Raw genomic sequence first — 25,929 nt, forward strand, 5'->3', positions numbered from 1 at the left:
TATGGTCAGCATGAGACTATATATGTCTTATCCTGTCTAGAATGTTCTCTACAGCCAGTTACGCAATACTATCCATGTGGCCAGCCCCTCTTCACTTTCGTTCTGTTTTATTCTACGAAAGTTAGCTGTGCAATTGGTAATTGATATATGTGAAAATATGACCTCCCCCACTCCACACCACCTGTAGGTTGTGCTGAAGATACTGTTTCAAAATCGAGGGACATGAAATAATATCGATCGCTATTAAATGATTTCTGAGTGCTGGCAACGTGAACTTCAGTGCATATGCATCTACGGAAGCAGAAGTAATACGTTGACTTAACTATCTAGATCGGTAAAGTGCGCACAGAACAACGTGGCCTATAGGAATTAGATGCGCAGTTGGCAGGGCACATGCGAGCAGAGTGGTAGCAGTGGGGGTTGTGGGCATGCGCTGCAGGGGAAAACGCCGAGCACTGGAAGGTAAATGCCTTTCTAAACGGAAGCCTACACTCACATATTCGGTAAATATTAAGCGAAACCACTCCACATCCGCACTTGCATGGTGACCATTCAAAATGATCTACCGTCCCCTCTATTTTGGTTAGTATCTGAAAAGAACTCTGCTGAAGATGCAACAAAAGCAGCGCTTTGTTTTCCCTGGCTTGTTAACGATTTCTAACTTGCAGAGAAGCATCGTGTTAGGCGAATTTTGAGTAAAACCTACATTTCTCTTGTTGCCATGTTAAAAGTTGCTTCTTTTGCCGTAACACAACGGAGTTTGCACAATGGCAGCTCACTAACATGTTGTGCAGATACAGTTGCTAGAGAATTCTGAAACTGTGGTTTATTTGTTTCATTAAGTGAGGAACGGAGGAAAAGTAAGGTCAGTAGCTTATGAAAAAGCACATCCTCGGTACAAAAATAAAAGTTTAATATCTGCACTTACTTTATTCCAAAACCCCCAGCGTTTCTCGTTCCGCCAGCTATGGATAGCCCTCGTAAATTAACATTCGTTCATCGAAAAGGTCTGTAGTTAGCGGACTAACATTGTAGAAACGAAGTTTTGCGTAATAACTGTATGCAAAATACTCTTCTCTTTGCATGCTGTAATTTACCAAAATCTCATTTCGATATCTCAAACCGTTTATGAAATATGAGGACCGATGTGGTTACTTCATTCTGACTTCATCGCTGGTTCGCGCGATCGCAAATGAATGTGCTACATCAAATTAATTTTCTCGGGATTGGCGACAGAAAGAAACCTCCACCCAAATATAAAGAAAATTTCAATATGTTACACTACTGGCCATTAAAATTGCTGCACCACGAAGATGACGCGCTACAGACGCGAAATTTAACCGACAGGAAGAAGATGCTGTGATATGCAACTGATTAGCTATTCAAAGCATTCACCCAAGGTTGGCGCCAGTAGCGACACCTACAACGTGCTGACATGAGGAAAGTTTCCAACCGATTTCTCATACATAAACAGCAGTTGACCGGCGTTGCCTCGTGAAACGTTGTTGTGATACCTCGTGTAAGGAGGAGAAATGCGTACCATCACGTTTCCGACTTTGAAAAAAGGTCGGATTGAGGCCGATCGCGATTGTGGTTTATCATATCGCGACATTGCTGCTCGCGTTGGTCGAGATCCAATGACTGTTGGCAGAATATGGAATCGTATCACTAGCAGTCGAGATGATAGGCATCTTATCCGCATGGCTGTAACGGATCGTGCAGCCACGTCTGGATCCCTGAGTCAACAGATGGGGACGTTTGAAAGACAACAACCATCTGCACGAACAGTTCGACGACGTTTGCAGCAGCATGGACTATCAGCTCAGAGACCATGGCTGCGGTTACCCTTGACGCTACATCACAGACAATAGCGCCTGCGATGGTGTACTCAACGACGAACCTGGGTGCACGAATGGCAAAACGTCATTTTTTCGGATGAATCGCGGTTCTGTTTACAGCATCATGATGGTTGCATCCGTGTTTGGCGACATCGCGGTGAACGCACATTGGAAGCGTGTATTCTTCATCGCCATACTGGCGTGATGGTATGGGATGCCATTGGTTACACGTCTCGGTCACCTCTAGTTCCCATTGATGGCGTTTTGAACAGTGGACGTTACATTTCAGATGTGTTACGACCCGTGGCTCTACCCTTCATTCGATCCCTGCGAAACCCTACATTTCAGCAGGATGATGCACGACCGCATGTTGCAGGTCTTGTACGGGCCTTTCTGGACACAGAAAATGTTCGACTGCTGGCCTGGCCAGCACATTCTCCAGATCCCTCACCAATTGAAAACGTCTGGTCAATGGTGGCCGAGCAACTGGCTCGTCACAATACGCCAGTCACTACTCTTGATGAACTGTGGTATCGTGTTGAAGCTGCATGGGCAGCTGTACCTGTACACGCCATCCAAGCTCTGTTTGACTCGATGCCCAAGCGTATCAAGGCAGTTATTACGGCCAGAGGTGGTTGTTCTGAGTACTGATTTCTCAGGATCTATGCACCCAAATTGTGTGAAAATGTAATCACATGTCAGTTCTAGTATAATATATTTGTCCAATGAATACCCGTTTATCATCTGCATTTCTTCTTGGTGTAGCAATTTTAATTGCCAGTAGTGTAGCTAAATTTCACACGCAGCGAAATATTACGTACTATGCACCGAACGCTAAATCATAGCGGCCGCTATTTTTCATTGCATCCAAATATTATAATAAATATGAACACGAACGAAATGATGGTCACGTCATCACGAAGCCAACATATAAAGCTATAAGTACCCAAATATGAAATTTTTTACCGTATATTTTCTGTAAAATCATTTGAGGAAGAAGGTACTGTGTGCCTCGTATTCTGCCATCGCAACTTGCTGCTGACGGGCCAAAAGAGGGCAAACAATGTCGGCCTCTCCTTCCGGACAAATGAATGAATTCGCCCAACTCTTTGGACGAAAATTCGTCACTGCATCCTTTCATTTAACTGATTTATGAGTGCTGCGAAAGTGAACTGCAACAGATCTTAGTGCATATACATCCACGAAAGCAGAAGTAACACCCAGAGTTAACAATCTCGTAATTGTTCCGTGTATCGGTAATTGATTTAAGTATAATCTTATTAATTAACACGTTGGATTCAGAATGCATAGTTTTGTTTCTTCCATAAAGTTGTTGCAAGAGAAAAGGACTCAATACAGATTACACCAGCATTCAGTTTCAATCATTGCACCTACTTCTGCAAGAAACTACTCTGACAGTCTTCTTACAGGGCAGGCCCTGACTTACAGGGGCGCCTAGACTACATTGGGTAGCCCTATATTGTTAGTATCAAATGGCGTACTGTTTACATCTACATCCATGCTCTGTGGACCACAGTGATGTGCGCGGCATAGGGTACTTCTCATCATGTCAGTTATTATGGCTTTGTTCATTCCATTTGCAAATCGAGTGCAGGAAGAATGATTGCTTAAACGTGTCTGTGCGCGCTGCAGTCTAATATTGTATTCATGATCCCTACAGGAGCGATACATAGGTGTCGTAGTATATTCCTGGGTTAATCACTTCAAGCGTTTTCCAGTTCAGTTTTTTCAGTATCTCTGTATTGCTCTCCTGTGGGGAAAATAAACCTGTGACCATTTGTGCTGCCCTTCTTTGTATACTTTCAGTATCTGATATTACTCCTCTTTGGCACAGGTCCTATGCACTTGAGCAATATTCTAGAATGAGTCACATGAGTACTATGTAAGCAGTCTCCCCTGTAGGCTAATTGCATTTCCTTAATATTCTATCAATGAACCGAATTCTGCCCAGCTGCTTTACCAACAACAATATGTGATCGTTACTTTTATATCCCCACAAACTTTTACACACAGGTATTTGTAACAGCTGAGATTCCAACTATGACTCACTGATACTGTATTCATAGCATACTACATTTTTTCAAATTTTACATTTCAGGGGATATAAAGCAAGTTGCCCATTTTCACCCCTCTTTGAAATCTTATAAAGATCTGAATGAATGTTTTTGCTTTTTTTCTGGTAGTACTTCCTTATACATAACTAACTGCTATCACCTATGAAGAGTCTGAGTTTACTATTAATATTACATGCAAGGTCATTAATATACAACCTGAACAGCAAGGGTCCCAGCACACTTCCCTGGAGCACATGTAATGTTACTTCTACATCTGTCAAAGACTTTCCATCCAAAGCAACATCATGCACAAGAAATCCTCAGTCCAGTCACAAAGTTTGTTTGATACCCCATATGATCGTATAACTTCGATAATATGAATACATGTGGTACTGAGTCAAATGCTTTCTGAAAATCGAGAAGTATTGCATCTATCAGACTGCCTTGATCCATGGTATTTAGAATGTCATGGCAGAAAAGCAAGAGTTGGGTTTCAGGCGATCAGTGCTTTCGGAAGCCAAGCTGATTGACATTGAGGAGGTCATTCTGTTCGAATTATCCTATTACATTTGAGTTCAAAACATATTCTATGATTCTACAATGAATGGATGCTCTCAAACAGAGGTTTTATTGAAATTATTGTTTCTGTCCCAGTTACTGGGCTTAAAAAAGATTAACGAAGACATGGAATACTTTTTGTGCTTAAGTCAGAGGACATAATCAGATCTACCATGGGAACCATCCTCTTATTAGCATATATAAATAGTACATAAAGCATAAAAATCAAACGATTATACTCTTTTAAAAAGGGAAAACACCATAAATATTATACTAAAGCCAATTTTTTTTGAAAACTGAAAAATTAAAGTTTTCATACAAAATCGACAATGTCATACATACTGTGGATTATAAGCTACATGAAAATGTACTGTATACATATTAAAATCTCAGAAAATATGTCTTATCTTTTATACGACCGACGATTTTGCACAAAGACTTTGCTGTAACTGAGGTATGTACACCCACTGTACGTACGACTGCATTCTATAAGGTTCAGTCTAGCGATCTGCCAAGTGAAACTGAATTGTCTTTTCTTGTCGGGTCTGTACTCAATAACAGCATGTATGGGTAATAGACAGAGAAAAAAAAAACTGGGGGTCTGTTTCAGCATCATTCTGCAAAGTTGTGTCTGTCTTGACCTTAGGTCAGCACAAAAACACAGCTGGAAAATGGCGTAATTTCCCTTGAGCTGTGTAACAATAGCCAAACAAACAAAAGTTACCAGCACATAGAAACTACTAAGGTCGCACTATTTCTCACTGTGGTTGTCTACGTTATGCTACAACGGTGTAAACCTGTGGTTAATTGTAATCATAGATTATTATTTTTAGGAACATATGAAAATTCTGTAATGAATAAAGAGTCTGTACTCCAGATTCCAGTAGGATGGTGGGGACAAGTACACCCTTTGACGGTGTCAATATTCTACCTTAATGCATTTTGATTTCCAGGGTGTTCCAAAATTAGCTTCAAATTATGATTGCATATATTTTAGAAATTGGGAAAGGTAAAAAGTTGCGGTTTGCACCATGACGTTCGTACATGCTAAAATTTTAGTAGCTATTTAACAGAGTTCAAAATATGTGGCATCTGTAGCACACATGATAGCTAAGTGATACTCCAATTCCTCACATTTCCGGTCTATCATGTCCTCATTAACATGTGGAATTCTTGCTCTGATGCGAACTCCTGCGGGTCCTGTACTGGACCCTGGTAGACAGCATCTGTCACAAAGCCCCAAAGAAACAAATCTAACTGGGTTATGTCTGGAGACCTTCGAGGACAGGAAATTGGTCCTCCACTGCCAATCCAGCAACCTGGAAATCTGTCGTCCAAAAACTTCTCAGTGATCGAGACTCAGCGTGGAAGGGCATCATCCTGCTGCAGCATGATGTTAGGATGTAGTTCTTTGACCTGAGAAAACACAGACTGTTCCATCATGTCCAGATAAGCAGTTGTGGTTATTGACGCCACTGCAATGAAAACTGCTGCCACCACACAGTTATGAAGCAGATCACACGGCATAGTAGTATTGTACACTCAGCTTCCATTGCACTCAATTTCTATGCTAAAGTGCTGGTCATCAGAGCTGTAGTCCCTCACAGTGTGTCGGTTTACCTTACCAGACACATGAGAGTGAGCTCTGTCTGTGAGCATTGCAGTTTTCAGAAATCCTGGGTAATCATCAATGCGATTCAGAATCTTAATTGCAAATGCTTTTTGCTACAGACTGATATCATGTTGAACCACATGCAGCAGCTGCACCTTGTACACATGAAGTTTAGTCTCTTGTGCAACATGGTTGATAGCTACAACTGTCGAGATGCTTGATGGATTGATTTGGTTGGGCGCCAGATACATGCCTGCTGCATCCATTCCACATCTGCAGCACTCGTGTGTGGATGCTCAGAATTCGTCCTCTTCGTGACACTTCTGGATTCCTTAAACCTCGTGTACCACTGTCTGATTATATATTGTGATGGTGGTTTGCTTCTGCCATTTATCCAGAAGTTCTGCTGGATCTGGGTGTCAGGCTTGGTCTCTATCAGTCATAGCACACAATGTGCCATCTCCTGGGAGTGGCCATTTTCGTGCATAACTAAGCTGCAAAAACAAACTAAAAAAACTATAGGTGTATGTGAAAATTATGCCACAAACCACACCTTCCTACCTATCATCATTTCTGGAATATACATGATCTAAGTTGTAAAGATCATTTTTGGAGCATCCTGTTCAAACTGATGGCAAATATTTGGACAACAGTTTTCGCAATACTTGCCGATTAATTGTCAGGATTTTCTTTTTATAGTAAAGTTTAGTTTCTTTCCAAAACATCATGGAATCCATTAAGCAGATTTCACAAAAAATACCAATGGAATCTCTTCTCTAATGACAGCCTGCAATTTTTACTACATATCTGAGTAAAACAAGATGCAACTAACAAGAAGACGTTTTGCCAATATGCCTGTGAAACAAACAGTGCGCACAAGTTGTTCAGTATCATTTCAAACGCAGATAACGACCTTATCACTTCTGGTGTCAAGTTACACATTTGGCGTTGGGTTACACACTTGGCCAACTTATATTCAAATTCACCCCCTACACCCCTCCCCCTGCTGAGTCATCAGAAAATGACCAAGATCACCCAGGGGAACCCTGCCCCCTCCCCTGAACAATTCTGGAGCTGGCCTCCCAGGCTGTGATTATTTGTTGATAAAAATTATGTTAAGCCGTGTCATTTGAAATCTATTTGTTAATAACAATTTAATATTATACGAGTTTCATCAGTCAAGGCACCAGCAGAGACCACAAGCTCTCAGCCAACCACAGTGCAGCATGTTTTCAAATCATTTATCATCACTAAACCACAATGACATTACTAGTGTGGTGTGTGTGTGTGTGTGTGTGTGTGTGTGTGAGAGAGAGAGAGAGAGAGAGAGAGAGAGAGAGAGAGAGATACTATATTGTGTGAATTATAGACGATCACAGTGTGTGTGTGTGTGTGTGTGTGTGAGTGAGTGAGAGAGAGAGAGAGAGAGAGAGAGAGAGAGAGTGAGTGAGTGAGTGTGAGGGTGAGAGATACTATATTGTGTGAATTATAGACGATAACATTGGTGGTAATAATGACATCACAGCAAATTCTATTAGCACTACAGTATTTTGATTTCCAGTGGAAGCAACAGTATGTATAAGAAATACCAGACCGTGGTAGATAATCCCTGCTAAGCCACCACTACATTACTAGGTTGTGTGGCACCATAGTAAAATTCTGATGCTTCCAACAAAGATACTGTATGTATAGGAGTTAGCACAGCACTCCAGAATGTGCATCTAGAGAGCGTGACATTGTTCCTAAATTTTATTCTTGCAGATTGTTAGATGTTCTGCAAAATGCTAGTCTGTTCATGCATCTAGGTGAATTGTGTGTGTCCATCACCTCAGTGAGGTTAGCCTGATGGGAACACACAGCAGAAATACTGCAGCTCGATATATAAACTCCCTAAAGTACTAGGGCAGGTTAAAATAAGCTCGTTCTCATATTAATAACATCAGGAAAAGAACAGATTGCTTCTCACCATAAAGAAGATAAGAGAGTTGCAGACAGGCACAATGGAAAGACTTATACATTAAGCTTTTGGCCAAACCCTTCTCCAGTAAAGGAAACACACACATTCATTCACACAAGTAAGCACACCTCACACAAACCTGACTGCGACCTCCAGAAGCTCGCACTGGAATGCAATTGTCATGTGGAATGAATGCAACAATCTGGATGGGGCATGGAAAGGGAAGGGATAGAAGGGTATGGGTGGGAGGAGAGAAAAACGCTGTTTGGTGTAGCAAGTGGGAATGAGATGGAAGCATGACAAGACAGCCACCAGTCGCAGCATCAGGAGGCTGTGGGGCAGGTAGCAGGAAGGTGGGGGAGAGGGTCATAAACACAGAGTGGAGGAGGAGAGAAGTGGTGAAGAGGAACGACAGGGAGATGCACTGGCAGAGGGTGGCATGCAGTGAGGGTGGGGGATGTGATTAGGGAGTAGGAGGTAGGACAGAGGAGACACGAACTGTCGGGTGAAGGTTGTGGTGACAATAGGTTACCATATGTTGAGGCTAGGATGATTTTGGGAACAGAGAATTTGTTGCAATGATAAATCTCATCTATGTGGTTCAGAAAGGCTGGTGGTATAGAGGAGGACTGAGATGGCCCAAGTTGTGAAGCAGCCATTAAAATCAAGCAGGCTATGTTCAGCTGCATGTTGTGTCACTGGGTGGTCTACTGTAGTGTCGCGGAATAGTAAACAGTTGGAAACATGAAATATTGTCAAAGTTTTGTTGCCTATGCCAAGAGCCAGACACAGTAGGTTAGCCAAGAGGTAAGAGGATTGCAGATGTATTGGAATGTGTCGTCACGCAGGGGCAATGGCCTGGTTACACACAACAGGCGAGAGAGAATTGCTTAGTTTGAGGGGTTTGTGTTAGATGGAGACTTTTGTAGAGTGCAAGACAGAGGTGTAGCGTCAGCTGCACTGCATTTCACAACTTCACGTAAGTCTGTCGTAATAACATGTAACTCTGTCACAAGAACACCTAACGGGCGCGTACGACAGATAAGTCAGCAGTATAAGTGGAACAAATGCGTTCATTACAAACGAGCATGACGTCAGGACGTCGCTCGTGCTTCCTTTAAATGCGCCAGCTTTGATAGCAACAAGGCACTCGCAGTTAGACTTGCAGTTAGATGTGTACTGGGTCACTGCGTAGTGCTCAGCTCGGTGATTGACATGTTAATCTTTATTAAGGAGATGTTGCAGTAAGGACGGCCCATCCAGCAGCAGACATGAGGGGACAGTACCAGTTTTGGTCCTCTCTGCTGGCGCTTTCAATCATCAACCCAGGATTAGCAGACATCGCAGCAGACTCGCTCGCCGCCAATGCTGACCACATCAGTGAGCCATCGTCGAGATCTTGCAGGCCCTAGGCCCTGTGCATCCGCCGTCACAACCGGGTGAGCCGATGACGCTGGGGGATTGCAGCCTGTTCCGCCCGTCCACCGTGGACGAGCCACCAGGAGGAGCAGGGAAGAAGACAGGGTGGTATAGAATACACTCCGCACTACAAGAACGCCTCTTGTGCCGACAGCGCCGGGACTCCAACCTGGAGCCTCCTACGCCCAGCGGCCTGCTGTCCGCAGCCGAGCCAGCTGGCCAGCCGGGCCCCACCAGCCACGTGCGGCTGAAGTAGGAAGTAAGGACATTCCTACGCTATGTCACAGCACGCGGCGCTGCACTAGCAAGACTGGTGCAGCCCGGAGCTGGTGTCATCGCTACGAGTCAGTGAGGACTTGGGGAAGGTCGTTGATATCACCAAGCTCAGCCAGCCTGTGTTATGCGGGCCACATGGTACTCGGCAGGAATAGAGGTGTTGTGAATTAATAATGTTTCTTAGGCATTTCTGACGCGCCCACAGCCATTTCCTAGCATCCTGACAACTGGAGAGGTCACCGCTCGGCCTCCAGTCCACCGTAGGCGACCGGGACCACTGGGGCGCCTATACTACTTTTGTCTTGGCACTATTGAAATCTATCTTTCCTGACATCTTTCAGACTTCAAATACAGTACTTCATTCCTCACACATAGCCACAGGGACCATATCCCTACAGAAAACCTAGGTGCAAGACCTGTGCAATCCACCGACCCAACACTTCCTATTAGAATTCTGTCACAGCCCTATCTTACCCCATCAGAGGCTGGGCCACCTGTGAAGGCAGCCATGTCACTTATCAACTCTGCTGCAATCAATTCTCAGCTTTTTATATTGATATAACTACTAACCCGCTGTCCACCAGGATGAATGACCACCACCAAACTGCGGCCAAGAGCAAAATAGACCACTCTTTGGCAGAACATGCAGTTGAACATAGCGTGCTTCATTTCAACGGCTGCTTCACAACCCTGGCTATCTTGATCCTCCCCTCCTCTGCCAATGTTTATGAAATGCACAGATGGTAGGTATCCTTACAACACATTCTTCAATGCTGAAATTATCTTGACCACAACATATGGTTATCTATTGTGCACACACCATCCTCTCAATAGTTTTTGCCTGTTCCGTCCTATCACCTCCTCCCTATTCACATTCCCCACCCTCGTTGTGTCTCGCCCTCCTCTAGTGCTATTGCCCATCTTTCCCCTTCTCTGCTCCTCTCCTTTTCCACTCCCCCCCCCCTCCCCCCAACTTTCAACTTACTGCTCCTCAGCCTCCTGACACCACAACTGGTGGCAGTCTTGTCATGCCTTGCCTCCATCTAGTCCCTGCATGCCCCATCCATGTCCTGCTATCTATTTACCTTCCTCACCCCCTCCAGATTGCTGCTTTCCTTCTATGTGACAGTTGCATGTCAGTCTGAGCTGCCGAAGATGGCAGTCATGTGTGCATAAGGTGTGTTTGCTTGTGTGAATCAATGTGTTTGTGTTTTCATTCTGAAGAAGGGCCCCCTGTGGATGGCATATCTGCAATAACAAGAGGTCCCTTGCCCACTGTGCTGCAGGTCTCACCAAGGCCTTCACAGACAGTCATTATCCCATGGAATTGTCCACGATCAGGTCACCTGTGCCATTTCCCCACACACCCCAATCCTCCCACCATCACCAATTACCAGCTACAAAGGAGTGCCCACTTTAACTCCCAATACCACTGCAGACTGTAGTAACTGAACCACATTATTTGTCAGGGCTTTGATTACCTATCATTATGTCCTGAAATGAGGGACATCCTACCAAAAGTCTTTCCCAACCCTCCTAAAGAAGAGTTCCATCACCCACCCAACCTTCACAACATCGTAGTCCATTCTGATACCACTCCCAGTCCCAACCCCATTCTAAAGGATCATATCCCTGAGGAAGATCGAGGTGCAAGACCTGCACAATCCACCCACCCAGTCAGGCCCGGATCTACGTGTTGGGGGGGGAGGGGGGGGGGGCGATGGATAGGGGGGAAACCGGGGTATATGGCCCCGGTGGCAATTTCAGTGTGCGCCAAATTCAAACTTTTGAGGAAAAAAAAAACGCTATTTCACGAAGTGCCCAGCATTCAGTGCACGTTGGTCTACCGATTTTTCACATGATTTTGAAACGCATCGCTGTTGGTTTTTAACATTTTTGAACACATTCTAAGCTGATGTCTGAACGAATTGTAAGTCGATTTTTGAATGTGTGGATAGTGTACATGATGTCTCTGTCAGGGGTACCCCGTCGCATCTCGAAATAAAAAAAAAACTTTCCCGCATACAAAAGGGGACTGGGCTATAAAAACTGAAAGTAAACCCGAACGGGTGTTTAGGTGGTTGTGTGGGTGTGTGAATGAAAAGCGTTGTTATGATTGTTGCGGAAATCCATAGATTCCGACTGCCAGAGCGAAAACAAAGACTTACACGAGTAACAGGTAAGAAAGATTATGTAGTCTTCTCGGCGTATCCAAGAAAATGAAATTTTGACAAAAAAAGATTTTGCCAGATCGCAATACTACTAGGGCCAGTTGTTCAGTCCCCAGCTAGCAGCCGCTTAATTTTGTTCTCGGGATAGCACGGAAAACACGTTGTACAAACACGTGTTAACACTTAACCGGAGAATAAACGCTGGATAAATAAATCGGTGATTCTGGCAGGATGTTAAGTTACCGGGGAATAAGTTTTGACAATGGCAAGAATATTACAGAATTAGTGATGACAAGATTGTTTGTTGGAACGAGAAAGGAGAAGGAACGGGGACATCCCACAATTTATATGAATTTATATAAAAATATCATACTACTGCTACTTTTCGATCTCGTGCTTGAGAAACTGGAGCATATGAATGAAATGTGAAACTATTTCCTAACATAAACATTTTTGCTTGTAGTAGGCCTGGTAGGCATATGATATTGGTACTAAGCGAATTAGGCCTATATTCTGTCGTTTTATTTATTTAAATGAGGTAGATAAATATGATCATTTGTGCCATAACAGTCTCTCTTATTTGGCGTACATTACAACTGCTGTAATATTAAGAGGACAGTTTCATTTTATCTAGCAGACAGAGACACAGTAGATGTAATCATATCAAGAAACAACACCAGTCTTGGGTTCTATTCGTATTAACACCTTTTTCAGTAGGCCTATTAGAAAATGACATTTTGATTTTTCATAGAGCAAAACGTTTGACAAACTTCGATGATGCCACAGAAAGGAAAGCATGCCGTGTAAAGACTAGAGAGAGAAAAAAATGCTGGGACCTAAGGATTGAAGAAATGTGTACTGCCTTGATTGTTTCTTGTCTTTGCTGGTTTTATGCTTCCTATGTTTCATTTTATGTTACAGAAAAGAGGAAGTTATTAGCCAACACGCACTAAAGAGTGCATATTTTTGAAGAGTTCATATTCACCGGTCACAAATATCCCATTCAATATCAATTGTGAGTTTTTTTTTTAATTTTTACTTTTTTTTAAAGATGTTGGGATGTCAGACCCACCTACTGGGAGCAGGAGAGGCACCACAGGACATTCTAATTTCCACTGTCCTGAATATATGTTTGATGGCTTCCATTAAAAAACATACACATTTTATCTCCACAGATCGAAATACAGCGACGTGTGACAGAAGAGTGCTGTGTGAAGAGGATTGGCACTGCACTGTGGCACACTTAAGACCAACTAACATGTCTTACATTATCTCGGACATATATGTTTTATATCTCAAACTCTTAAGAAAGTGAACATATTTTTAAATATCGATTTTTTAAAAAATTTTTGACAATCTATCTCCAACGCTCGAGTGGGATGGGTGGGGTGGGGCGTGGGGGGGGGGGGGGGGGGGGAGGGAGGGGGGGGCGCCGCTATCAAGTTTTTGCCACGTTTCAGAATATTGTAGATCCGGGGCTGCACCCACCACTCCCTGTTACAGTTCTGTCACAGACGTATCCTACACCACCAGAAGCCAGGCCACCCCGCGAAAGCAGCTATGTCATTTACCAGCTTTGCTGCAATCATTGTTCAGCTTTTTTAGTTGATGTGACTACCAATCAGCTATTCACGAAGATGAACGACCACCACCAAACTGTGGCCAAGAGCAAAATAGACCACTCTTTGACACAACATGCAACTGAACATGGCATGCTTGATTTCAATGGCTGCTTCACAATCCAGACCATCCTGATCCTCCCCTACACCACCAACTTTTCTGAAATGTGCAGATGGTAGATATCCTTACAAACATTCCCCACTCCTAAAATTATCCTGGCTACAACCTACAGTAACCTAATGTGCATACACCCTCCATCCAACAATTTCTGCCCCTTCTGTTCTATAACCTCCACCCTACTCACATTCCCCACCCTTATTGTGTGCCGTCCTCTGCCAATGCACCCCTTCCGTGCTCCTCTCCTTTTTGCTCCCCCTTCCCCCCTTACCTCTTCCTCCCCCACCCCCCAGCCCCCCTTGACCTTCTGCCTCATAGCCTCCCGACACTGGTCCTGATCACACTTCCAACCAACTAGTCCATGCACACTGCTAGACAACCTCTTCCCCCCCCCCCTCCCAATCCCACCTGTACTCTGCTATCACTCTCCTTTCCCACCTCCTCCAGATTGCTTCTTTTACTCCATTCCAGTCTACCTTGCTGGACGTGGCAGTCATGTGTGCATGAGGTGTGCTTGCTTGTATGAATGAATGTGTGTGTGAGTGTGTGTGGGGGGGGGAGGGGGGGGTGTTTTCTTTCCTTTTCTGAAGAAAGCTCCAACCTGGAGCTGCTGTGGTTTGTTCTCATAGTGATAGAAATAATGTCATCACAGCAAAATTTTGATGATTGCAACTGAAGATACCATGTCTATAAGAATCAGCACAGCTCTCAAAATACACACCAAGAGAAAGAGGTCACCAGTATCTGCAACAACCCCAGAAAAAAGTGTGTTGCCTGCAGTATAGCCCACCATTCAAGCATTGATGTTTGAGGTATAGTCGTGAACACTGCACCAGCAATGACTGAGATAGTTGCATTATTTTTTATATGCTCTTCATGGACCCAGTTGCTGCCACTAAAGACACTACTGCTATATCAAGTGAGGGGCTTCCCACCCGCTGTAATAATGAGAAAGAGGTCCCAGAATGTCAGTGGAAATGTATGTGCTGGATTCCAGATAAGCTCTAGGCACTCCCCTTCCCTTCTTTCTATCTATCTGGACCAATAAGAATGAAATTTTGAAAACTCATGCTTTTGTGCATGCAGCATAGCCATGTAACAGAATCCAAACTATTGCATTATTATTGTTAGGGAGTGGGTGACATTGCTAGAAGGCACATAAAAATATTCAGGCATGAGAGCTACCAATTCTTATGTGTCCTTCACATTGGTAAGGTTAATCTGGAGTTCCCCTCAAATAGTGGCACAACTGCTATATTCCCCACTCCTGCACATGAACCATACTTGACATATCAGAAAAAAATTTAGTGACAAAATAGAGCTAACAATCCTTCTTTGTCTATCACATTGGTAAGTTTAGTCTGGCAGGACTAGTGCAACTGCCTCAAAGTACAGACACTGGTTGATGGTAACCATCAGAAAATGTCCTAAGTAAACTGGTAAATGAGGGGAAACACTGACCTGTGTGTCTGTTTAGTTAATAGTCCGAATTCATTTCAACAGATCACAGCATATGCAGCTGCTTTTGTCAGGTTACTCACCACACTTCTTAAGACAGTTGCCAGATAGAGGCACCCAAACACTTCTATAGAGGTGCTTGCGGGCTTCCTGAATGCTGTATGAAGACAACCTTAAAATGTTCTAAAATTATTTTTATTACACATCTCCTGTATGTTGTGAAACGTGTTTGTGAGCTGCTGGATTTACCCATACGGTATATGTCAGTATCCTGTGTTAAACAAAACTGATTATTTTGTAGCAGTAATGCTGTTACCTGTACCAGATACAGTAAAATCATCCAGTGAAAAATGTTGGACATTATGATTTTACCATGGACCCACATCTCTCCTTGTTCTCAGATTCCAAAGGAGCTCTGCCACTATCCTGGCTATGACATCATCATCGAAGACGAAGCACAAATCAGCTAAGTTCAGAACCTGATGCCATTGTGAGGAGAAGGTTGTAGATAGGATGTTAGTAATCTTTAATTTTTGGTTTTCTTGCAAGGCAGTAAATACAACAATTCATTTGCAAAATACCAGTAATCCTTGAATGTGATGTTTTCTTCTTATAGCACTGTGCCGGATAATTTGTTTTGGGACCATTGTTTAAGACAGGTTCTATGATAAATATATATCTATTAATCCAGTGTGGCATGGATCTCATACTGATGAGAAAATCCTGTGATGTGTTTTTATAAAAGTGCTGGGCACACTTCGTAGCAGTGAATCTTTTGTTGCTTGTAGATGTGCTGTAATATTCCTCTTACTAAGTAGAAGACTTTTTCCAAAAGCCAACTGGTAGAATCTGTCAACATGCTAATGTTATGTGAACTCAAACTGGACAACACTCATTTCGCGGAAAGACTACCGAGAGCTGACATTTTTAAACAATGTAACATGATTGCTACTGGTAGACACTTTCCAATCTCTATCTCCACTTTTGTGAGCGTCACAAGGTACCATGCATAATGTCTGTGTTTGTTTTTGTGTGTGTGCGTGTGTGTGTGTGTGAGTGCTTGCACTCTAAGAGGCCTCATTTAGGTTTCTATGGAAGAGTCACAGTATAGTTCTGGCAATAATTATAGCCCATATCATTTAATACAACCTGATAAGCGTCTCAGATTGATGAGCAAATCTGGTATATTTGTTGCACCACCCTATGAAAACCCGAAACATGTTATGTATATGATAAATAATTACAGATTCGATGAGTAATCATAGGTATTTGAGGGAATAGGATATAGTTGTAGGTAAACAACTAGAATTCTCTCAGATACAGATTTATTAGCACTTCGCTTCTACACAGATACAAGTCCGGAGGCTAACTGCCGTTAGCGGCCAACATCCTCCCAAAGCCCCTCTCCTCAAAGATAGCACACTTATACACTGAACAAATATCAATATTTATGGCGCTCTACGCCACATAGCCCCCCCCCCCCAGCCCACGCCCCCCCGCCCCCCCCCTCCCTGCGCAGTATGGAGTACGTCCCTGTGAATGGGGGGAGTAAGAAGTTAGGAAGGTAACGTACAGTTCTTCCGCGTCAGGCGGAAGCGGTCGACTGATAGGAGACCGGGGGGTGAAACCCAGTACATCGATGGCGAAGTCAGCAAGCAACACCGGCGGCTGAAGATGATGTCCCGTCCTGGAGTGGAGGTGTAGCACTTCGTCAGCAGGCAGGCGGAAAATCACCTTTCCAGAAGGCCTAACAAAGGTACGTAAATTGCCACATGGAGCACTTGTGCTCAATTTAAAGCAGCGCACCACACGAGTTTCTGCACTCCCTCCCTCAACATTGTCACACGTGAGTACCACACACACCGTATCACCGTCTACGACAACAGATAATTTATGTATGTCATCAGGGTGTACATGTGTTGTGAATTTGTGGGTGGCACCTGTACGAGCAATGGTAGGGAGGCAGGGAGGTGTGGGAAAGCCATGGCAGGGGGAAGCATCTGCAAAGAAGGGGGTGGCAGGTGCACTGGACTGCGCAGGCGACAACCTCGGGTGATCAGCTGACAGACGAGGGAGCGTGACCAAAGGCAACAAGGAGCCAGCGTGGATTGAAAGGCGTGACAAAGAGCTGTCACACGAAGATGGTAACACAATGGTGGAATCCGAGTGGTTGGCAGTTCGACTGCGAGGGCTGTGAGGAGTGAAACCTCGAAAAGATTGGCCACTCGAATTAGATGAATGTGGAGAAGAAGCAGTGCTCGGCAGAGAAGCACGCTGTGGGGAATCAATACTCGAATGTATGGTATGAGAAGATGGATGGCCACTTGAAGCAGGATTGTGAGAAATAGGGGCAGAATCAGGGAGGTTCACCTGAGGCTCAATGAAAGCTGGTTTCACTCGGTTGAGTGAGACCGTGGTTACAGAGTCTTTTATGAGGAGATCCATGTTATTCTCGGAGCGTTTGATGACCTTGTAAGGACCTGTGTAAGGCGACTGAAGCGGGGCTTTGATTTAGTCGTCTCTGAGAAACACGTACTCACAAGAGTCTAGTGTGTGCGGTACGTACACGTGCGGAGGTGTATGAGTAGCCGGAGGTGGCGGCTGAATTTTGCTGCAGTGCAAGCGCTCTCGCTCGAGAAGTGAAGGGAGTTCAGAGGGCCATGGAAGTGGGGTGGGAGTGACTAATTCTCCAGGCAAAACCAGAGGTTGGCCATACACAAACTCTGCTACGGAACCCTTGAGGTCTTCCTTGGAAGTCGCACGAAGGCCAAGAAGCACAAAGGGCAGTGCTTCTGTCCATAGTGAGTCATGGCAACGCAAGGCATACTTTAACGTGTGATGCCATCGCTCAACAAGCCCATTGCTTTGGGGGTGGTATGCGGAAGTATGAATTTTGACAATACCACACATTTTACAGAAGTCGGAGAAAACTGAAGATCGAATTGTCGTCCCTGGTCAGTGGTGAGGTAAACAGGTGAGCCAAATCTAGAGATTCATGAATCTAAGAATGGTTCAAATGGCTCTGAGCACTATGCGACTTAACTTCTGAGGTCATCAGTCGCCTAGAACTTAGAACTAATTAAACCTAACTAACCTAAGGACATCACACACATCCATGACCGAGGCAGGATTCGAACCTGCGACCGTAGCGGTCGCTCGGTTCCGGACTGTAGCGCCCAGAACCGCACGACCACTCCGGCCGGCTAATCTAAGAATGCTCAACTTACTGTCTCAGAGGTAATGTTCAGAATAGGCACAGCCTCAGCCACCGACTCATCCCATCAATAGCTGTAAACAAGTAACGGAAACCCTTGGAGGGGGGCAAAGGGCCTACGAGGTCCACATGAACATGGTGAAACTGGCCTGGTGGTTGGGTAAAACAGCCAACGGGTGGGGAAGTGTGCCTGGAAACTTTGTTCTGTTGACACAACACGCATGCCCTGGCCCAAGACTGACAGTCGCGGCGTATGTCTCTCCAGACAAACCGTTCAGCTACCAGACGGGTGGAAGCTTTGACACCAGGGTGTGCTAATGTGTGCAATTTGTCAAAGACCTGGTGTTGAAGGGGCTTAGGAATGAATGGCCGCAACATACCAGTCGATTCATTACATCACACTAAGTCAGATATGCCAGGGAAAGTAGATCGTACCAGTTGGAGAGAGGAGCTGTGGTCCAAAATTAACTGCATGGTATCGGTGTCTGCCGATTGCAACCGAGGTAGGTCCGTTAAGTCAATTAAGGTTGTGACAGCACCAACGCATGAGAGAAAATCAGCAACCACATTGTCTGCTCCTCGGATGTAGCGAATGTCATTTGTAAATTGCAAGATGTAATCAATGTGACAAAAGCGTCGTGGGGGCGGATCAGCCGCAGGATTTTTTATGGCAGGAACCAACGGCTTGTGATCAGTGAGCACATAGAAATCTCGTCCCTCAACATCAGTTCTGAAGTGTCTTATGGCCTCGTAAACTGCAAGCAACTCTCTGTCGAATGCTGAGTATTTCTTCTGCGCGTTGTTAGGTTTTTTGAGAGGAACTGCAGGGGGGTCGTAACATCATTGTATGTCTGACTCAGTACTGCGCCAACAGCATTGTCAGTAGTGATAAACATTGTGGCATCCGCACGTGGGTGAGCAATAGTGGCAGCGGAGGCCAACAGCTGTTTGAGTTCGTTAAATGCCTTGTCCATGTCTGGCGTCCATGGGACCTGGCGGGTGCCAGAAGTTTGTGGGCCAGCAAGAGCATCTGTGAGAGGAGCCTGCACTGCAGAAGCGGCTGGCAAATGTTCACGGTAATAATTAACTATTCCGATGAACCTGCATAATTCCCTATAGGTCTGGGGGGCGTGGCATCTTGAGAACAGGCTTGATCTTGTCCTGCAGTGGTGTCAGACCGTCCGATGACACAACATAACTTAGGAATGTGACGGATGACTGGTGCAATTGAGTCTTTATATTGTTCAGTTCAATACCAGCAGCTGCTAAAATATCTGTCACGACTTGAACACGCTCCTCACTCTGTTCCAAAGTAGAAGAAAAAATCAATATGTCGTCCATGTATATGAAACAAAAGTCTAGATGGGATTAAGTTTGATTGATGAAACGCTGCCACATTTGGGGGGCGTTTTTCAACCCAAATGGAATAAATTTGTATTGAAACAGCCCGGAGGGAGTGGTTATGGCAGTCTTTTCAATATCCTCCGGAGCCATAGGAATCTGATGAAATGCGTGCTTACAGTCCAAAACAGAGAAGTACTTTGCACCTGCGAGCGCATTATTGTAGTCCGCAATGTGTGGGACCGGGTATTTATCAATGATGGTGCGGGAATTTAAACGCCTATAGTCTCCGACCATATGCCAAGTACCGTCTTTCTTTTGGTCAAACAGGATAGGACTAGCCCAGCAACCAGAAGAAGGTTCAATTATTCCCTTTTGTAATAGATCATCTAATTGTTCTTTTGCAATTTTCATAAATTCCGGCTTGAGGCGGCGTGGGCATTGCGATATAGGTGGCCCATCGGTTAGACGTAACCAATGAACTGTGCCATTAGTGACTACTGCAATACGTGGCGCGGCACGACAGTCAGATGTCCATGAAGCGGAGCAGGCGGTGGCGGACGGGCAAAGCTGTGGCACTGAAGGCACAGAAGTACAGGTGTGCCAACCGCTCGTAGGCTGCGTAAAGGCCGCATGCGTATTAACATGGGCGAGGTTGGTACACTGGTTCTTGGTAATAGGCCGTGCTGCTGTGAGCGCTGTAGGCGCGAGTGGGTGTGGCCAAACAGCAGATGGCCGTAGTTCATTGCCACGAGCTTGGGAAGTTAATTGTCCATTCGGAATGCAAGGAACATGAGCACTCAGGCATACACTGTCATTACAAGAGGGGGTGCTGACACAGTTTACAGAGTTCGCAACACTGTTGTTAATGTGCGCGGGCATGGGAACACCAGATTGGCACAGACTGACCTTGTCTGTAGCCGCCGAGTTGTCTGCTTGTAGTGTCGCAAAGCGTTGTTGTGTGGAGGCCAACAGGTGGTGTATGTTGCGGAGATGCAGCAGCATTTCCATACGTTCCATCTGCAACTTCGAAGACTTGGTGCAATCCACTAGCCACTTGTTTGTCCAAGATTGCAGCTCCAAGGATAGGTTTAAACACTTCTTAGCACAGCACACATGTTTGGTGTTAGCCGAACTGTCACTTGGCAGAGCGAAAGGAATATGTTTGCTTAGTGGGGGGGTAAAACACAGTATTTTGCACAAAATCTAGTGACAACTGATAGCGCTTGAGGGAATCAATTCTGAGAATAGGTTCTTCAATTGTTGACACTAAAAACGTCCACTCCAGCTTGCACTCAGGCGAAAGTTTCACTGTATACAGAATAGAACCCGAACACTGTAGGGTAGACAAGTTCACTGCATGAAGCACTGTTTTGTGTGGTTGCACTTTATTGGTTGCTAGGCGAACCGGCAGCAAAGAGATGTCTGCACCAGTGTCTACCAGAAAATGTACACCTGATTGTAAATTGCGAACATAGACTCGACCACACTTACTGTTGTTGTCCGAAATGGAATGCAACGTTGGATGGTGCCCGTTGTTTACATCGCAGGAGGTGGCACCGCAGCCTACCTGCGGTTGGAATTTGGGTAAGAAGATGGTGACTGGCATTTGCGAGCTTGCTCCCCGAATCTTGCGTGGAAGAAACAGTAAGGTTGGGCGGGCCTGTACTCCTGTGGGTAGTTGCTAGGTGACGGAGTATGTGACCCAGAGTCTTCCACAGAGGCCGATGCACTGTCATTGCAGGGAGTTGAAGGTGCAGGCAGGGCGGCTAGTTTAACAAACGTGTTATTAGCAGCACCAGACAAGGGCGTGGTGTCAGAAAGCTTCTTAGTGCGGTCACGTCCAGAATGCAGTGCATGGAGCTCACGTTGCCTGGCAGAGTATGCTCTGTCAGCAGCGCGTAAACGTTCATTTACTGGCCTATCTTCATATGCAGAGATTGCAGTCTGGACAGGCAAAGGCAGCTTTTCTGTCCAGATTTCTGCAAGTGTGTCATCAGGCATAACTTGCTCATCGACGAGAAGACGGATGCACCACCACAGCTGGGACGGAGACCTGTCGCTAAGACGCTCTTCGTAGATGAGCTGTCGCACATTTTCTCTCCTGGTTTTCGAGAGGCGCCCCAGTATCATCTGTTTCGCCACAGCATACTTCCCTGCTAGGGGGGGGGGGGGGGGGTGCTTTGACCAGATCATAAATTAAATCGACGTGGTCGTGAAGATGGTTCATGAGGCAGCAAAGCGTGCGTCGTCGTCCAACCGGGTAAGTGGGTTTGAAGTCTGGTAGTTTCGGCAGATTCGGCACTGCAGTCACTGCGGAGGTGTGCCTATTTCTTCGGATGGAAGTAGAGCATGCAGAAGACAGCGAGTCCGAATTATTGGCGTCCCGTGATGCGGGTATCGTGAAATTCTTTTGATGGCGGGGGGGAGGGGGCGGCAGAGAAGCGACGGGCGCTCGAACAGTGTGAGGATTGTAGTCAAAATGTGCATTCTCATTGACGTGGTAGCTCAGAGAGAAGCCACAAGTACTTAAGTACGCCGGTGAATGTCCGTTATGCACACTGTATTCACTTGACCGTGAGTGGTGGGGCTGGTTGTAGATGTCCGGGTAATTACTGTCCAGCACAGAATTGTTGACTTGATTAGAAGCAACACAAAGATCCCACACACATCCACTAGGATGCACACTCGGTGTGATATTTGCTTGGCGAGCATTTTCACCTGTTGACTAGCCGGCGCGGAAGGATACACATGTGGCGGGAACTGATTCGAGTTTGAATTTACTACTGGATTTTCCAAAATAGCAAAACTTCGCTCGATGCCATGAACTGTATTGAATTATGCGTTCGACACAGGAGTAGGAATGTTCCAAACAACACTCTGTGGAGAACACGGGGAAAGGTCTAGGCTAACAAAGCCAGAGTCCACGACCGTTGGCGGTTGGAAGTAACTGGCGGCACTCAATGAATTCCACTGCATGTTCGGGCTGAAGGATTCCGAAGAGTCTTGCGGCATGTCCACTACGATGGCAGGAGTGCTGGAGAGATGTTGCTGAAATCCAGGCAGCGGTGAGTGCTAAAAGGCCATTGTGTGAAGCTGAACAATGGCCCATGCGATTGCGGAGAAACCCGATGCGGTAGGCACGTAAATAACCTTCGGGCGGTAACTCGGACGCGTATTACACAAAAAAACGGGGTCACCAGTGAGGGAATAGGATATAGTTGTAGGCAAACAACTAGAATTCTCTCAGATACAGATTTATTAGCACTTCGCTTCTACACAGATACAAGTCCGGAGGCTAACTGCCTTTAGCGGCCAACATCCTCCCAAAGCCCCTCTCCTCAAAGATAGCACACTTACACACTGAACAAATATGGATATTTATGGCGCACTATGCCTCATATTTATTCACAACACCACCCTCACATTAGTATAGAACTGTAAAACATCTGGGAAAGCTATGACTCTGCCAGCCATAGCTGTGAGACCACAATAAAGAATGTTTCCCAGTCTAGGTTCTATAGGAAGTAGCTGATTCTGGTAACATGGCAAATAAATTAATGTCAGTCTTCTGGAAGAGTAACTTGGAATTCCACCATTAGATCATCTACAAAACAGGTGCTGGGATTGCTGTTTTGTGTAATCGATTTGCACATTAAGACTATAAGCATACAGTGCATCGTTTTATAAACCCCTAGCTTAGTGCCCACTACTTTGCTCACTTAGACTGTATGGTTTCCACAGATTTTTTTCTTTAATTGAATTTTTATGTTGTTCACAAGTTGATACACCTTCTAAACTTTTCATGCTAATTAAACCCGTAGAAGCATGGTCTTTTTGGAATGTACTTCTGACTGAAAAGTGATTATGATAGCTGGAGTCCAAAGTATTTGTTAATCATACCTTTTGTGTTCTTGTGGTAATATTTCCATAAAAACTTTCATCCCCTAACACAATTTTTTTTTCATCTAACTGAGAACTGAAATGCTAATTTTCACAGATTCAGGTTATCATAACAAAATATTTACTTATTTATTTTCATCCCCCATATCACCCCCTTAGGGGCTGAATTTATGAAAACACTGAAACATTTTGTTTTTTTAAATTTTTTTTTTATTTCTAAACAAGAAGTCACATACCAATTTTTGTAGATGTTGCTTTAAAAATGCTTTACTAGTTCTTTAATAATGATTTATTTAAAAAAAGCTTTCATCCACTATTTAACCCCTTAGTGGTTGAATTTACACCTTTCATCCCCTACTTTACCCCCTTAGGGGTGGAATTTAGAACAATCCCTTACTAAACAATGTCTATGGCATAAAATCAACACTCCATCCAAATTTCAAATTTCTATTCTTAGCAGTTTCGGGTGGGCAATAATGAGTCAGTGAATCAGTCAGGCCCTATTTCACCTTCTTAGAGGTTGAATTTCTAAAAACATGTAATTTTCTATTTCTAACTGAGAAGTCAAATTCAAATTTTCATAGATTTAGCTTTCAAAATGCTTTCTTAATGAAATATTTTCATAGAAGATTTCATCCCCCAATTCACCCCCTTAGGGGTTGAATTTGCAAAAAACTCCGAAAGATGTATTTTTTTAATTATTTCTAACTGAGAAGTCAAATATCAATTTTCACAGCTGCTGTAGCTCCAAAAATGCTTTAGTGGTTCTTTAATAATGATCTATTTTCAAAAATACTTTCACCCTCTATTTCACCCCCATAGGGATTAAATTTCCAAAAGTGCTGAAACATATTTATTTATTCATTTCTGATCAAGAAGCAACTACATTTTTATAGTTTTTTTTTAGAAAAATTTGTTTTGACTCAAATACAGGATATTGTTAATACATTTGCTACCAATTTTGCTGTGTAACAGCCATCCTGTTCAACACATATGGTGAGCTGTGGCACAAACTTCGTTACGTCCTCCTCAAAGAACTCTCCTACCAGCTCCTTCCCTCACTTAAGAACCTCTTTCTGCACCTGCCTGTATGTTGAAAATTTAATTCCACTTATGTGCACCTTCGGGGGAGTTAAAAGATGATAATTTGAAGGTGCTGAGTCTGGGGGATATGGGGGCTGGTTCAAGACATCCCAGCCAAATTAGTCCAAGATTATGTCAGTGGCTAAGGCTGTGTGAGAAAGAGCATTGTCATGCAACAAGAACACTCCTTTTGTGAGCATTCCCCTCCTGTTGTCTGAATGCACCTTATGATTCTTTTTTTTATGGGGGGTGGCAGGTGGTCTCTGTCAGCTGCTCTGGATCCATCTTGCACACTGTTTCTGGTATCCCAGCTTTTCTGTGAGTGTCCCATATGGGAAAGCTCTGGAGAGTTGTGGAAACATTGCATAAATTTCATCCAATGGTCTTTACGGACAATTCCCTCAATGTTTTGCACCAACTCATCAGTAAAGATGGAAGCTCTTCCACTCCTCTTTTCATCATGAACGTTTCTTCTGTCTCCATTGAACTCCCTTCAACATTTAAACACACCACACTCATTCTGTTCATAACACCTTTGCTGTAAACTACTTCGAGTCGTGAAAAAATTTCAGTAGGTCTTATTTCTTCTGCGAGAAGGAAGCTGATTGTATCACACGGCTTACACTTGGCGGGGTTTCCTACCAGTATCTTTCACACAGTTGGACACTACTTCCCAAGTTTATGTGCTTCTGTATTCTCACAGACGTAGTGTTCCTGTGAACCTCACTCTGTTCAGAGTCATGCATGTCTGATGTTCCCACCTCAACATCTTTAAACTTACTTGCCCAGTGATGCACAGTACTCACATAAACACAATCACCATAAACTGATTTCATTCTCTGATGAATCTCCTTGGGGTGACACCTTCTGCTGTCAAGAATTCAATGACTGTATGTTGCTTAAATCACATTGACCAACTGTCTACATAGGGTTCCATACGTAACAACACAACCGATCAATGCACTGGAGCCATAGAGAAGAGGCTACGGAACAAGCCAGTACCTGCTGCATGCCAAGGCTGCCAATGTTGAAGAGTTACGAAGGTGGAGGCATTACTTTTCAGTCAACCCTTGTACATGCTGTAATGGTTGTGAGCATTAGTTACCATTGAGACTGGACATGGTGAATTGTTGTTAGTGAAAAATGACTTTAAGGTGTCAAAAGATGGCATTATAAACACCTTGAAGTAGGTCATGTAATAGAGCTTTGAGAAGCTGGATGTTCCTTCTGTAATATTCCAGAAAGACTTGGCAAGAATGTAGCCACTGTACGTGACTGCTGGCAGTG

The 25,929-nt window shown here is 44.3% G+C and overlaps 1 long non-coding RNA gene across 1 annotated transcript in view; it reads left to right on the top strand.

The window, feature by feature from the left end:
• The first annotated feature begins 413 nt into the window (after window positions 1–413).
• The window catches only part of LOC126203435 (uncharacterized), a 40,053-nt gene continuing 14,537 nt past the window's right edge, over window positions 414–25,929 (top strand). Inside the window, exon 1 of the long non-coding RNA XR_007540264.1 lies at window positions 414–462. This is a non-coding gene — a long non-coding RNA (uncharacterized LOC126203435). The remainder of the gene's footprint in view (window positions 463–25,929) is intronic.

The sequence above is a fragment of the Schistocerca nitens genome, chromosome 9 (assembly GCF_023898315.1).
Source record: "Schistocerca nitens isolate TAMUIC-IGC-003100 chromosome 9, iqSchNite1.1, whole genome shotgun sequence".
Taxonomy (NCBI): Eukaryota; Metazoa; Arthropoda; class Insecta; order Orthoptera; family Acrididae; genus Schistocerca; species Schistocerca nitens.